Raw genomic sequence first — 13,333 nt, 5'->3', positions numbered from 1 at the left:
CGATTGTTAGGGCATAAAACATTCAAGGGTGATCAAGGGTTACTAACTGAATATAAGTTAGCAATGTTAAAAGTTACAATTTAACGGAGGTTAACAGAATACTAATTAAAAAACAGACTTTGTGGCAATGGCACACTGAGCAGATGTAAATGGACCTTTTCTCCCATTACACACACACACACACACACACACACACACACAAATGCTGGATAAAATATAATAAAAATGCTTTTAAAATATATAGTCAAGCTTAAAAAAAAGAAAAAGAAAAAGAAATCCCCAGGCACCTGAAATGAAAGAGACATCAAAATCAAAGCTAGAACAGTAAGAGGGTATTGAGACCATGGTGGTCCACAGGGGCTTCAAACTCCAATACAGGCCCTGGCTTGGAGGAGAAAGCATTAATGCTCACTCGGAGACTGGAAATATAGCTTCAGGCAGGTAGAAGGTGGGGAATTGGAAATGAGACCCTTGCACAAAGCCCAGTGCCTCAAACACCTATGCCTTCTTGATAGGCAGCCTAAAAAAATCTGTGCTCACTGGTTCAGGGAAGAGCAAAAAGAGTTGCTAATTATCTAGGTCTTGAGTATGAGAAAAGGCACAAGAATTCTAAAATGGGGGCCTCCCCGATGGTGCAGCGGGTTGAGCGCAGCACTGTGAAGCTGCCCGCAGCCTCTGCAGTGCGGGTTCGATTCCCGGACAGCCAGGGAGATTCCCACATGGCGTGGCAGACCTCTCCTGTCTCCTGTCACGCCCACTGCCCCCCTCAGCAGTGTACTTAGGTCTGTCTGCCTGTTCTGTTCCCCGCTCTGCTCCCTGCTCTGTCTCTGGTGAATACTCTCACCCTCCCACGCCTCTGGCCTGTACCCCAGCTCTTGTATAAAAAATTGAATAAATAAATAAATCTTAAAAAAAAAAAAAGAATTCTAAAATGTAAGCCTATGCTATCAGAGCTATAGAATCCAAATTTACATTTTGTATCATACAGTAGTAATTTATAAGCTATTACCATAAAAATTGACCTTTGACATGCAGCACTTTTGAAAAAACCAAAATACTTTTTTTTTCTTTTTTTTTTTTTAAAACTCTTATTTTTTCTTTTTTTTTTTTTTTTTTTTAATAGAGGCATGTTTTATTTATTTGTTTGTTTGTTTGTTTGTTTTGTTTATACATGCACTGGGTACAGTCAGAAGCGCGGGAGGGTGAGAGAATTCACCGAGCCAGAGCGGGGAGCAGAGCAGGCAGAAGGACCGAAGTACACTGCTGAGGGGAGCAGCGGGCGGCAGGAGAGGTCTGCGCGCCATGTGGGACCCTCCTCTGGTGGCTGGGGAGCAGCCGGGGATCGAACCGGCGCTGCAGAGGCCGCGGGCAGCTTCGCAACCCAGCGCTCAACCACTGCGCCAACGGGGAGGCCCAAAACCAAAATACTTTTATAACCCAAAGCACAGAGACCCATACAAGGAAGAAGAAAAACACAGGAAAGAGTTCACCATCATACACCATGAGAAAGACATGAATGTAAAAGGTAAATCTTTAAAAGCTAACAGCAGAAAATGTCAGAGGCTCTCCTGGAGCAGGGGTAGGGAAACTCTTGAACAATGCCCCTATCCTCAAGGATGAATCTGACTATAATCATATTAAAGGTTTCCATCCAGGAGCTCTACAGCCTAGCCATGTGTTTTTTTTTTTTTTTTAAAGATTTATTTATTTATGCATACAAGAGCTGGGGTGCAGGCCAGAGGTGTTGGGGGTGAGAAGATTCACCAGAGAAGAGTGGGGAACAGAACAGGCAGATTGACTGAAATACACTGCTCAGGGGGCAGCAGGTGAGTCATGAGAGGTCTGCTGTGCCATGTGGGTTGCTCCCTGGCCGGGGATTGAACTCATGCTGTAGAGACTGCGGACAGCTTCACAGGTTGCATCTTAACCTATTGCACCACTAGGGAGGCCCTAGCCTAGCCCTGTTTAATAGACAAATGGACGAATGGTAGGAGATAATACCTGCAAAGTTTAAAGGCAACAAGGAATTACTTAGAATATACAAAAATTGCTGCAAATCTTAGGAGAAATAACTGAAATGGGAGGGGGGCGTTGGGCAGGGGCAAATGATGTAATTAGGCAAATTAGAGGAGACACTTAATTGGCTAACAAGTAATAATAATTGTTATAATTATAGCATTAGCAGTGAACATTTGTCTGTTGTATTCAGGAAGTGCTTCATATTTTCAAGAATAAGTTTTACATATATAAATTCATTTTATTCTCTTAAGAACCTGATGAGGAAGACGCTGTAATTATGATTATTCCCTTTTACTGACAGGAAGACTAAGGCTCAGAGAAGTCGAGGAGTTACCATAGTAACATGGTAGAACACGGATTTGCATGAGCCTAAGGTACCATTACATAATTGCTAGCGCTGTTCTCAAAAACATGCTGATGAATATCTACTGGAATTTTCTGTACATATATGCCTTGTGACACAGGAATCATACTCCTGGGTACAGACCTTAGAAAAATGCTCACATGGGTCCATAAGGAAACGTGGTCAGAAAGATTACTGTGGCATTGTTTTTGGTAGAGGGGAGATGCAAGGCAATTTAGACATCCATCATCAAAAGAACCTTAGTAAATACGCAGCTGTATACTAGAGAATACAGAGTATTAAGAAGAAGCAATGACTTGCTATTCAGACAGATATTAAATACACAGTGTTGAATGAAAAGGGAAGAATCAGAACGAGATCTACAACATATCATTTATATAAGTTACATAAACTATATTATGTGACAGATAAAGCCATATGTTTAGCCAAAGACATTTATCCAATACATCAAAGTGCATGCCTATAGGGAGGGAGGAAAATGGGAGTAGGGGCCAGCAGTGAGGGAGAAAAAGAAACTCAAATAAGGACAGTCTTGCCCAGATAGACAAATGCTGGAATGTAACAGCTGAGAAGGCTCCCTGCACCACCCCAAAATGGCACAAAGAAAGAACAAAAAGGCACATGAGGAAATCAGTCACCAGCTATTTGTGCTGCAGGAAACAGCACAAACAGCATTCCCAAGAACTGAAAAACATGAAAATTACAGATTACTAATTGTTTCATTTTAATAAAGAGGCAAAAATGAATGAAAATTATAGTGAAAGAACAAAATAATATTAACAAAGAATAGGAATGTATAAAAAAAGAGACAAAAGAACTTCCAGGAATAAAAAATTAAGTCACTGAAACTCATCTACTGATGAACTGAATGAATTAGATATAGCTAAAGAGAAAATCGGTGATGAGAAAGTCTGGGGAAATTACTCAGATGGTAGTGAAGAGCTGAAGAAAAGAAAAAATATTAAAGAGAAGTTAAAGGACAGGCAGATAAAAATGGGGATGTTACAGGGCCTCTCCTGGTGGTGCAGCGGTTGAGCACTGGGCTGCAAAGCTGCCCCCAGCCTCTGCAGCGCAGCTTCGATCCCCGGCTGCTGGCGAGGGTCCTACATGGTGTGCAGACCTCTCCTGCCGCGCCTGCTTCTCCCCTCAGCAGTGTACCTCGGTCCTTCTGCCCGTTCTGCTCCCCACTCTGGTGAATTCTCTCACCCTCCCGCACTTCTGACTGTACTCAGTGCTTATATATAGAAATAATAAAATTTAAAAAAAAAAAGGGGGGGGATGTTACACATGCATCTAACAGGTGTTCCAGATGGAGCTAGTGGAGACAAAGGAGAACGTGTGGGAGAAGCAATTAGATGACATAATTTCTAAGAATTTTCTAGATCTAAAGACTGAAGCAAGTCTTGAGGATGAAAACTTCAAATCATCAACAACACATAGAAAAAAACTGTAAGAAAACTGAAAGATCCTACTTTTAGGAGAATGACAACGAAAAGAATGACAACTAGACTGATAGATGTCTCATTAATAAGAACAGCTGTCAGAAAAAAACTGTGTAAGTTCTCAAATATTAAGGAAAATAATAATCAAACAAGTATCTATATCCAGATTGAAACGAAGTCTTCTTCAAAGACATTCAGAGACTGTCATTAAAAGAATTGCTGCAAGGAGAAAATGAACCAGAATAAAGGTATAAGAGTAAAAAAAAAGCAAGTAGCAAAGAAATTGCTAGATACATTCAATAAAAAGTTAAAATCAGAAAGAACTGTAACACCAGATGTGGCATGACAAGAGTTCTCATACATTGCTGGTGGAAGTGTGAAAATGGTGCAATTACTTGGAGAACTATGTGGCAGTCTCATGATAATGAATGAACTGCAGATACATGCAACAACATAAATAAATCTTAAAAATATCAGGTTAAGTCAAAGAAGCCAGGAAAAATAAAAATACATTCTACATGAGTCAATTTAGAGGAAACAGAAATATATGCAAAACAAATCTAAGGTGCTAAAATTCAGATCGTGGTTATACAGTTGTGAGGGGTTAAGAGAAATGAAAGAGACAAAGGAAACTTTCTGGGGGAATGGAAATGTGCTGCATCTTATTTTGAGTGATGGGTAAAGAATAAATATTTGTTAAAACTCACCAAAGAGAACACTTAAATTCACGGCACATATGTTAATTATATTCAATAAAAAAATTAAATGTTTTAATATAATTAAAATGCACTATTTTAAAAATGGGTATGTGAAGAGAGGGTTAAAAACAAGGTAGAATAATGACAGCCATAGCTGTTACCACTTACTGAGTGCTCTGCATATATTATCTCATTTAATCCTTTCAAAAACCCTATAAAGTAGGTATTCTCATCACCCCCATTTTACAGATAAGAAAATCATGGTACAGAGAAGTTACATAACTTACCCACAGTGTGTGGTAGAGCTAGGGTTCAGTTTGGCTCTGAGGTCTGTAAATAGCCACTGCCTCTCTGAAACTAAAAATCAAACATGAAAATTGAGCAAGAAAGACTAGAGTTAGGGTGTTCAAAGAGTTAAAAAGGTAACAAAAATTATTAACTTTGGTCTTTGTTAAGTGAAGCATATATGTTAACAGGTAAGGGCATAAGGTATTAGGAGCTAAATAAATATTGCAAACAAGAGATTAAAAAATTTAAATAATGATTAATCCACTAGCACACGGGGAAAGAGGGAAAGGAAGGCAAAGTATAGTAACAGAAAACTCAGATGTTAGCAATAAGTCCAAATGCACTAATCACAGTAATAAAGAAGTAGATTAAATTTTCTTGTTACAAGATTGCTTTTTAAAAAACCAGTTAATGTTTCTGAGAGAATTAATATGTGGGTGTATTTAGACTTAAAATAGGATCTAGCAAGTAGTAAATACTACATGTGTTCGTTATTATTACCAAGAGAAGTTGTGAATCATCCTTAAATAGTTTTCAAACTAGCCATCTGCCATCACAGATTATGACTCTATCTGTAAATAAACAATTACATCTTCACAGATCACTTTTAAATACAAAATACTTCTGCTAAATAAATTAACTCTGTAATCATGAAGGCTACAGAAATATACTATTGAGAGAGGATAAATAACCCTTTGCTGATCTCATGGCCAAAATGTAAGAGCCTCTAGGATATACCTTACTTGTTTCCCCTCAAGGAAGTTAAACAGAGAATATAGCACTAGATATAATGCAGTGAAAGGTGCTTCTCAGAGTTAAGAAACGATAATGGAGCATTGCATGTTGAATCTCTAAGTGATGTCCTGTAGATTCCTGTATAGAGGCAACCTAAATTATGTTATTAAGCACTTAGTGAAATTGCTAGGCTCGGGAAAATTGTCAAAGGCCCCAAGGGAAGAACATTTAAGCAACAAAAGAGCACCAGAAAGATGGATGTTCCTCAAAGGAACAATATTAAAGCCTCAAGAAAAGACTCTACTGATATAGAATAAAGATACTTAGAAAGAAGAAACTAATTGGCTGAACCAAGTGCTGCATAATGACCCAAAACACAAATGGGAATTCAACACAAAGTGGAAACTAGGCCAGCTTTCTAAAAGGAGCACAAAGAATATTTATTTTTTTATTTATTTAAATTTTTATTCTGTCTATTTCCCAAAAGGATTTGAAATTATGAGGAGTTTTTAAGTTGCAAAGAGGAAAAAAAAAAACAAAAAACAAAACAGTCCTACATAGAAGAATGAACAGAAAAGGCGAAAGAATTAAGTCATAATTGGTAGGAAACATGGAATCCTAATAATGAACAAGGAGGGCTATAACACTAAAGACGTCGCTATATATATTGATTGATTAATTAAAGTCGATGTTCTGAAATCCACAGTTGCTGGCACTGTCACTAGCAAGGCACTTAAACTGCCACTACTGGGCCTCTGCTGCCACTACTGGAGGATGAGACTCATTTCTGCCTCAGCAAATGGACTTACCATTCTCCAATTTACTGTATTTATTTTCCCCTAAGTCTTCAGCCAGCAATAGACACATGTCAACCAGTAACTATTTATGGGTCAATCGCCAACGATTTACTCATTATACTGCTAGGTGCTGTGTGGGAGTCGAACAAAATATAAAACAAGATCCTTCTCCTCAGGGTGTTTGTAACAAAGTTGACCCAACACTGGAATGACCGAAACAGAGCTCTTAAAAGGACAATCTATAAGAGACAACAAAAGAAAAGGGAAGACGAGAAGGGAAAAAAGCAGACTGACCCCAGTGAGTGCCAAGGTAAGGGAAAGGACTGGAGCTGGTAAATGCAAGGAAGGTACAAGTCAACAGGCAAGGGTGAAAGGGCGAACTACACACAGAGGGAGGCCCATTAGCCAGCTCGAGGAGACACGAGGACACAAAGCTAGAGGAATTATATGCTGACGAGTGGCGCTGCACCTGGCACTGGGAGGGCAGTCAGTGAGTGGCTGCCATCTTTGTTGTGGACAGTGAGGTGGTAAGGACCTGAGGTTGGCCACCTAAGAGAAATGTGGTACACAAGGCTACCTTCGTTAGGGAGGCCAGAAAATAAGCAGAGGAACTTATACCTGCTATGAGAGAGAAGCTTCTGCCACAGGAACAGCGCAGTTAAGGAGAGCTTTACCAGAGACAGGTGGGGTGGGAAGCAAGAACAGGGATCCTACAATATGTATGTTGTCTACTAATAAACAACTGCCGAACTGTGGAGCAAAGAGCAGGACCGCACCTATCTCTGCCTGAATTTCTGTATTCTAAAAGCCAAGAGAAAAAAGCCATTCTAGCATTTATTCCATGGTCTTCTGCTCTGGCTCCCTAACAATTCTGCACCTTTGGGCACATTTACCTCATGGTTTGAGACATCTCCCTTATGGCTCAGATGTAGAATATTTAATGCCTGCTTAAAGTTTTATCTTACTGTTGCTATTGATAATCCCCATACCCTGAATAAAATCTTCACTTCTGTCTCGATGCCTGGGCTCTGCTGAACCAGAGTTGGAAGGGACCTTGAAGAGCCCCGTTCATTGCTTTCAGCAGACAGAAGTTCATTACTTTATCTATCACATACTCTTGTCGCATGACCAAATGACCTTAGTCCAATCTTTTCCCTTTTTAAGGGAGGAAACTGAGGTCCTGAGAGGCTGAGCTGCTCTTTGATCTGAGTCAGCTTTAACCCCATGGCTATTTAGAATCTCACAAACAACCAGAGTCAGGTGAAATAACAGGCACTTTCAACATAATTAGAGCAAAGATCACACATTCAGAGACAAGAAATGGGGCACTTGCTACACACAAAAAGATGATTTAAAATGTAAGGTATCTAAGGAATCAGCTAAGTTAAAAGAGAAGCACCAGCAATTATTTCTGAGAATGCAAGGAGGATTGCTAAGGTTAAAAAAGGGTGACTATAGCTTTTAGCAGGCCCAGATTTCTCAAGTTCAAAAGCAGCTGTCATTTGGTCTCTTCTCTTACACCGAGAGCCTGAAAAGCAGCAATGTATAGTGTAAGGGATGGGGATTTTTGTATTTGACAATACTGGGTCACAGCAGTATGTTGCGTATGTGCCGTCAGTGTTGTTTCTAATGGTGTTATTATCACCATAAATCATCACTTCATCCCAAATGCTTATTTAGTCCTGTTCCAATCCCTGAGATTTGCAGCAATACCTGAAAGGCCTGTGTGCTCTCCAGAGGCACATTCTGGTCATTGGGAAATCCAGGCAGCCAGAACAGCTAGGAAGACTCCAGTCCTGGAGGTTCTAAAGGGGCCCAACCACATATAAAATTCACCTTTGGGGATTTGGGTGTCTACTGACCTCTGTGGTAGACACCAAGAGATAATAAATCCTTGCTGATGTACTGGAATTTACACATCATCATCCCAGAGACATTAATGCCTTAAGGGCCACAGAGCTAAAAAGGGGCAGAATGAGGGCAGGTCTCAATTCCCAAGATGGTTCTTTCCTCTTTAAGGAAAACCCCAAGTGAATGCCAAGACCTGCCTACCACTTCTGCAGTTCTCCATTCCAAGGGTTCAGTAGCCATTAAGTACAGCTGTCAGCCCCTGGTAACTTACAGTCTTACCCTGAGGGAACTGGTTAGTGAGTCGACCACATCCACTGCCCCGTTGCTCAGGAGACCATATTTTTCTCAGTTACCAATTCTTGTCTCATGAAGTCTGTCCTAATGATTTCCTGCTCTCTCTTTTTATATTCTACAAAATTATACTAGGATGCCACTTATCAAATAACTACTAAGAAGGGCTACTAAGGGCCTCCCGAGTGGCGCAGCGGTTGAGAGCTGGGTTGCGAAGCTGCCTGCAGCCTCTGCAGCGCCGGTTCGATCCCTGGCTGCTCCCCGGCCCCGGAGGAGGGTCCCACATGGCGCGCAGACCTCTCCTGCTGCCCGCTGCTCCCCTCAGCAGTGTACTTCGGTCCTTCTGCCTGCTCTGCTCCCCACTCTGGCTCTGGTGAATTCTCTCACCCTCCCGCTTCTGACTGTACCCAGTGCTTATATGTATAAATAAATAAATAAAATCTTTAAAAAAGAAAAAAAAAAAAAAGAAGGGCTACTAACAGTTAAGTTCTTTAGCATGTTTCTACTCACTTTCTTATATGTTATCTCTTCTCATATTAACAACCCTCTAAGAAAGTTAAACCCAATTTACAAATAAGTACCAATAGTGGAGAGGCTAAGGAACAGGCCCAGAATCACATAGAAAATCAGGAGTTCGCCTGATCCTAAAGCTCACGCCCTTCTACTCACTAGAACACTTTTTCAAATTTTAACATGGCTGAGAATCACCTGGGGGTATGGTCAAAGAAAAGATTCTGATCCAGAAGAGCTGGGGTGTGCTCTGAATCCTGCATTTCTAATAAGCTCCAGGTGATATGAATGCTGTTGGTTCCAGGAAGCCTCTCGGAGAAGCAAAGCACCACATGACTTTGCCTATTCTCAAATCATACTTTTTCACACCTAATTAACGTTTTACGCAACCCTTCACCCTTAGAAAGTCACAAGTCACCCTCAAATCCTTCTCTTTTGCACCTGCCTTTGTCCCCAGTCAGAAAAATAAACTCTGGAATACTCTGGGAATAAAACCTACAAAATTTGGAAGATCCCAATAACCATGCCTTAGGTGAGCAGCTCTATGGCTCACCAACCCAAACTCCTTCAGAACACACCCCAGCAGCCGGGCCTTCCAGAGATAGTCCAGCTTCCCTGGCTTCTGCCAAAGGAACTGGAGATCAGTCGGTCCAGATCTAGGGTGATGCGGTCGCCTGACCTGGGCAAGCTTGGGAGGGGCCAAGGACGATGCAGCCAGTCAATAAACACATGCCCAGCTGAACACAGTGGAGAGAACTTGGCTCATGACACTATGTGACCTACTGTGGCATTTCCTTTCTGGCCACTATGCCATCTGCCTTCCCCACAGATCAGACAGCTCTACTTCTCTTCCACAGCCTCCTACCCAGATCTCCTGAAAGCGGTACCTGAACAGCATTTCGAGGTCTGTATCCTCTTTTGTGCTCTAAACTCTAAAATTAAGGCTCAAAAAGAATGGAAACAACAAATGTCGGTGAGGATGGAGGAAAAGGAACTCTCATCCACTGTTGGTGGGAATGCAAGTTGCAGCAGTCTCTATGGAAAATGGCATGGATAGTTCTGAAGAAAATAAAAATGGAATTCCCATATGATCCAGCAATCCTTCTGCTAGGTAATGATCCAAAGAATATGAAAACACTAAAATGAAAAGACTTAATGATCACAGTGGCACTGCCCACGTTTGCCAAGCCGTGGAAGTGTCCGTGGATAGAAGACTAGATAAAGAAATGGAATACTACCCAGCGATTAAAAAAAGATGAAATGGTGCCTTTTGGACAAAATGGATGGACCTTGAGGTGACTATGCTAAGTGAAGTAAGTCAGAGAGTGGAATATAAATCATGAAAAAACATGTATCGGAAAAATAGAGCAAAATCTTTGACTTAGTGAAAAATTTACTGGTTATAAGAAAGAACAGGGAGATGGGAAGGAGGCGGGAGCAGAAGAAGGAAGGGGGTAGGGTACTAGCATGGGAGGCCTGGCAGAGGGTGAGGGAAGCACATGCACATGTGGAGGAATGAAAATGTGACCCCAAAGTTATATACACATGTAAATGACCAACAAGGTCAATGATAAATAAAATTAAGGCTCCATATCATGGGCAGCCTTGACATTTGGTGAAATCAGGAGGGCCCCAAATGGCCTAGCCACCAATTCTACCACCCACCCTGCTCCCAAGCAAGACCCTTCATCAAAATCATTCTTCTTATCGAAAGGACCAAGTACAGTTCTTGCTTGTCCCTTAGACAGTTTCAGTTCCTGCCAGCTCCTAAAATTATCCAGAGAAGTCCATCATGTCCTCTGGCAGAAAGCCAGAGGCATCCCACCCTCTTGATACTACAAAGTATACCTCTCACAGCCCCTGGTTGTTCATTCTGACCCTGAGGGCAACCCTGTGTCCTGCAAGGCAGGCAGCGTCCTCTGCAGCTGACAGTGTATGTGACTAATACACTGCCTTCGGTCTTTTCTGTCCAGTGTCCTGTGCTGTGTGTTCCTCCATCCCTATGCCCTGGGGTATGAATCCCTCCCTTATCAACAGGGTGAAGAAGGGGGTGACTAAAACATCTTTTTATGCCCAATTCACTGGTTCTTCATATCCTTCAGTCTCTTGAATGCCTTGGCAAGGTCATCAACTGCTATAATGGTAATGATATCCATATACTTTCCAATTTCTTTAACATCCCTACTTGGTAAATGTCATTACCCCTAATTTACAGATGAGGAAACTAATATCCTACAAAGTTATGCAAATTGCCCAGCACACATGGCCAATAAGTTTGAGCAGAGATCACACACAGATCTACCCGGCTTGCTGTTTTTAATCGAGACTTAGTCCTGACAGGATTCCTGGGCTTAGAGCTATCTTTCCTCACCTTTTCTCAGAGAGGTGTTGCTGACGTCCTGAAAGGGGCACCTGCATTTGAGGCTTAACGTTTCTTCGACTGGTGTTTGCTGAAAGATGGATGAAGATGTGTGTGTGGGAAATAATGCAGCTGGAGGAGGCCAAGACACTTCTGCCCATAACTTGAACTTAATGGCCATTTTGCTCTCCACTTCTAATACAGTACTCAATAAATTTCATAAGGTTTTATCATTATGAAATAGGTTTTATGGTAGATGATCTTGCCCAGCTGTAAGTTAATGTTAGTATTCTGAGCACAGTTAAGGTAGGCAAGGCTGGGCCTCCCCTGGTGGTGCAGGAGGTTGAGCACAGCGCTGTGAAGCTATCCACAGCCTCTGCAGTGCCGGTTCGATCCCGGCCAGCCGGTGAGGGTCCCACATGGCATAGCAGACCTCTCCTGTCTCGCCCGCTGCTCCCCTCAGCAGTGTATTTCAGTCAGTCTGCCTGTTCTGTTCCCCGCTCTGTCTCTGCTGAATCCTCTCACCCTCCCATGCATCTGGCCTGTACCCCAGAGTTCTTGTATAAATAAATAAATAAATCTTTAAAAAACAAAAAAAAGGTGGGCAAGGCTAAGCTATGATGTTTAGTAGGTAGGTGTATTAACTGCATTTTCAATTTAGAATATTTTCCCTTTTTTTTGCATTTAATTTTTATTTTATTTTTTTAATATATATAGTTTCTTTAAATTTTATTTTTATATTCCCCATACAATTGCAACCCCCTTATTTTGACCCCCAATCCCTTTCCCTGCCCCCCACATAGTGTGTCTCAGGTTCATAGTTGTTTGTTGATTTTGATTTTTTCTTTCTTGTAGTTATTCTTTTTCCTGGTCCCTTATTTAGGTTTTCTAGATTCCTGCTATGAGCGAGACCATCTGCTATTTTTCTTTTTCTTTCTGGCTTATTTCACTGAGCATGATCCCTTCCAGCTCCATCCATGTTGCTGCAAACTGCATGAGTTTATCTTTTTTGATTGCTGAGTAATATTCCATTGTGTATATGCACCACATCTTCTTGATGCAGTCATCTATTTTTGGGCATTTGGGTTGTTTCCAAAGCTTAGCTATAAACATAGGGGTGCAGGTGCTCTTTGGAATTAATGTTTCTGTGTCCTTTGGGTAAATACCTAGGAGTGGAATTGCTGGATCATACGGAAGCTCTATCTTTAATAGGTTGAGGAATCTCCACACAGCTTTCCATAGTGGCTGGACCAGTTTGCACTCCCACCAGCAATGCAAGAGAGTTCCTTTTTCTCCACATCCTCGCCAACATTTGCTGTTGCTTCAATTTAGGGTATCTTTCAATTTTACAATGGGCTTATCAGGAGGTAAGGGATGCAAGGTGAGGAAGAACTGTGGATGCACTGCTGGACATGGCTTTGTCTGTGAAGTTACCTTGAACAGGTATCTATTTTCCAGTCTCTCTCAGAACACTCAAATAATTAGAGATACAAATGAGAACATTAATGCTGTGCCAGGTCAAAGTGGGAAAGTTCCACAATGGTAACTTATCAGTGGAAAGCAGTGGGCTAGACCATGTCTCTGCTCAGGCCGACTCAAGTCTGAAGCCGAAGGAGACTTGCGCAGGTCGCATCAATCACTGGGAGCCTTGCTGTCTTCACAGTTTGAGTGTGAAGATGAAATGAGATAATGCAAATGAATTGTTTTAGCAAAGTGCCTGTCAACAGTAAATGCTCAATAAACGTTAGCTGTTATAAAAAAATTACTGGCGTTAATACAAGAGGAAAGGGGCAATGAGACAGGTACCCACAAGTGCTGATGAAGTGTAAATTGGTAAAATCTTTCAGAAAAGCAATCTGGAAGTAATCTGCTATTCTAGAAATATAAAAATGACCTTGGACAGAAACATGAGGAGGCTGGGGGGTTGAGGAGATGATACTTCATAGGCACTGCTTTATCAGAATATGTTTACGCGTCAG

The 13,333-nt window shown here is 41.4% G+C and overlaps 1 protein-coding gene across 3 annotated transcripts in view; it reads right to left on the bottom strand.

The window, feature by feature from the left end:
- The window catches only part of ZBTB40 (zinc finger and BTB domain containing 40), a 73,861-nt gene that overhangs the window by 45,990 nt on the left and 14,538 nt on the right, over nt 1–13,333 (bottom strand). For 2 of the 3 annotated variants that reach the window (XM_037500656.2, XM_037500658.2), the window contains exon 2: nt 4,811–4,880. The exons of the other annotated variant lie outside the window; for it this stretch is intronic. The gene's annotated coding sequence lies outside the window, so the exon portion shown is untranslated. The remainder of the gene's footprint in view (nt 1–4,810; nt 4,881–13,333) is intronic. 3 annotated transcript variants of the gene reach the window in all.

This window comes from Talpa occidentalis, unplaced genomic scaffold (assembly GCF_014898055.3).
Source record: "Talpa occidentalis isolate TD23 unplaced genomic scaffold, MPIMG_talOcc4v2.1 talOcc4.9, whole genome shotgun sequence".
Classification (NCBI taxonomy): Eukaryota; Metazoa; Chordata; class Mammalia; order Eulipotyphla; family Talpidae; genus Talpa; species Talpa occidentalis.
Note: the sequence above shows the minus strand (reverse complement) of the source record. Positions and strands in the feature narration are given on the sequence as shown.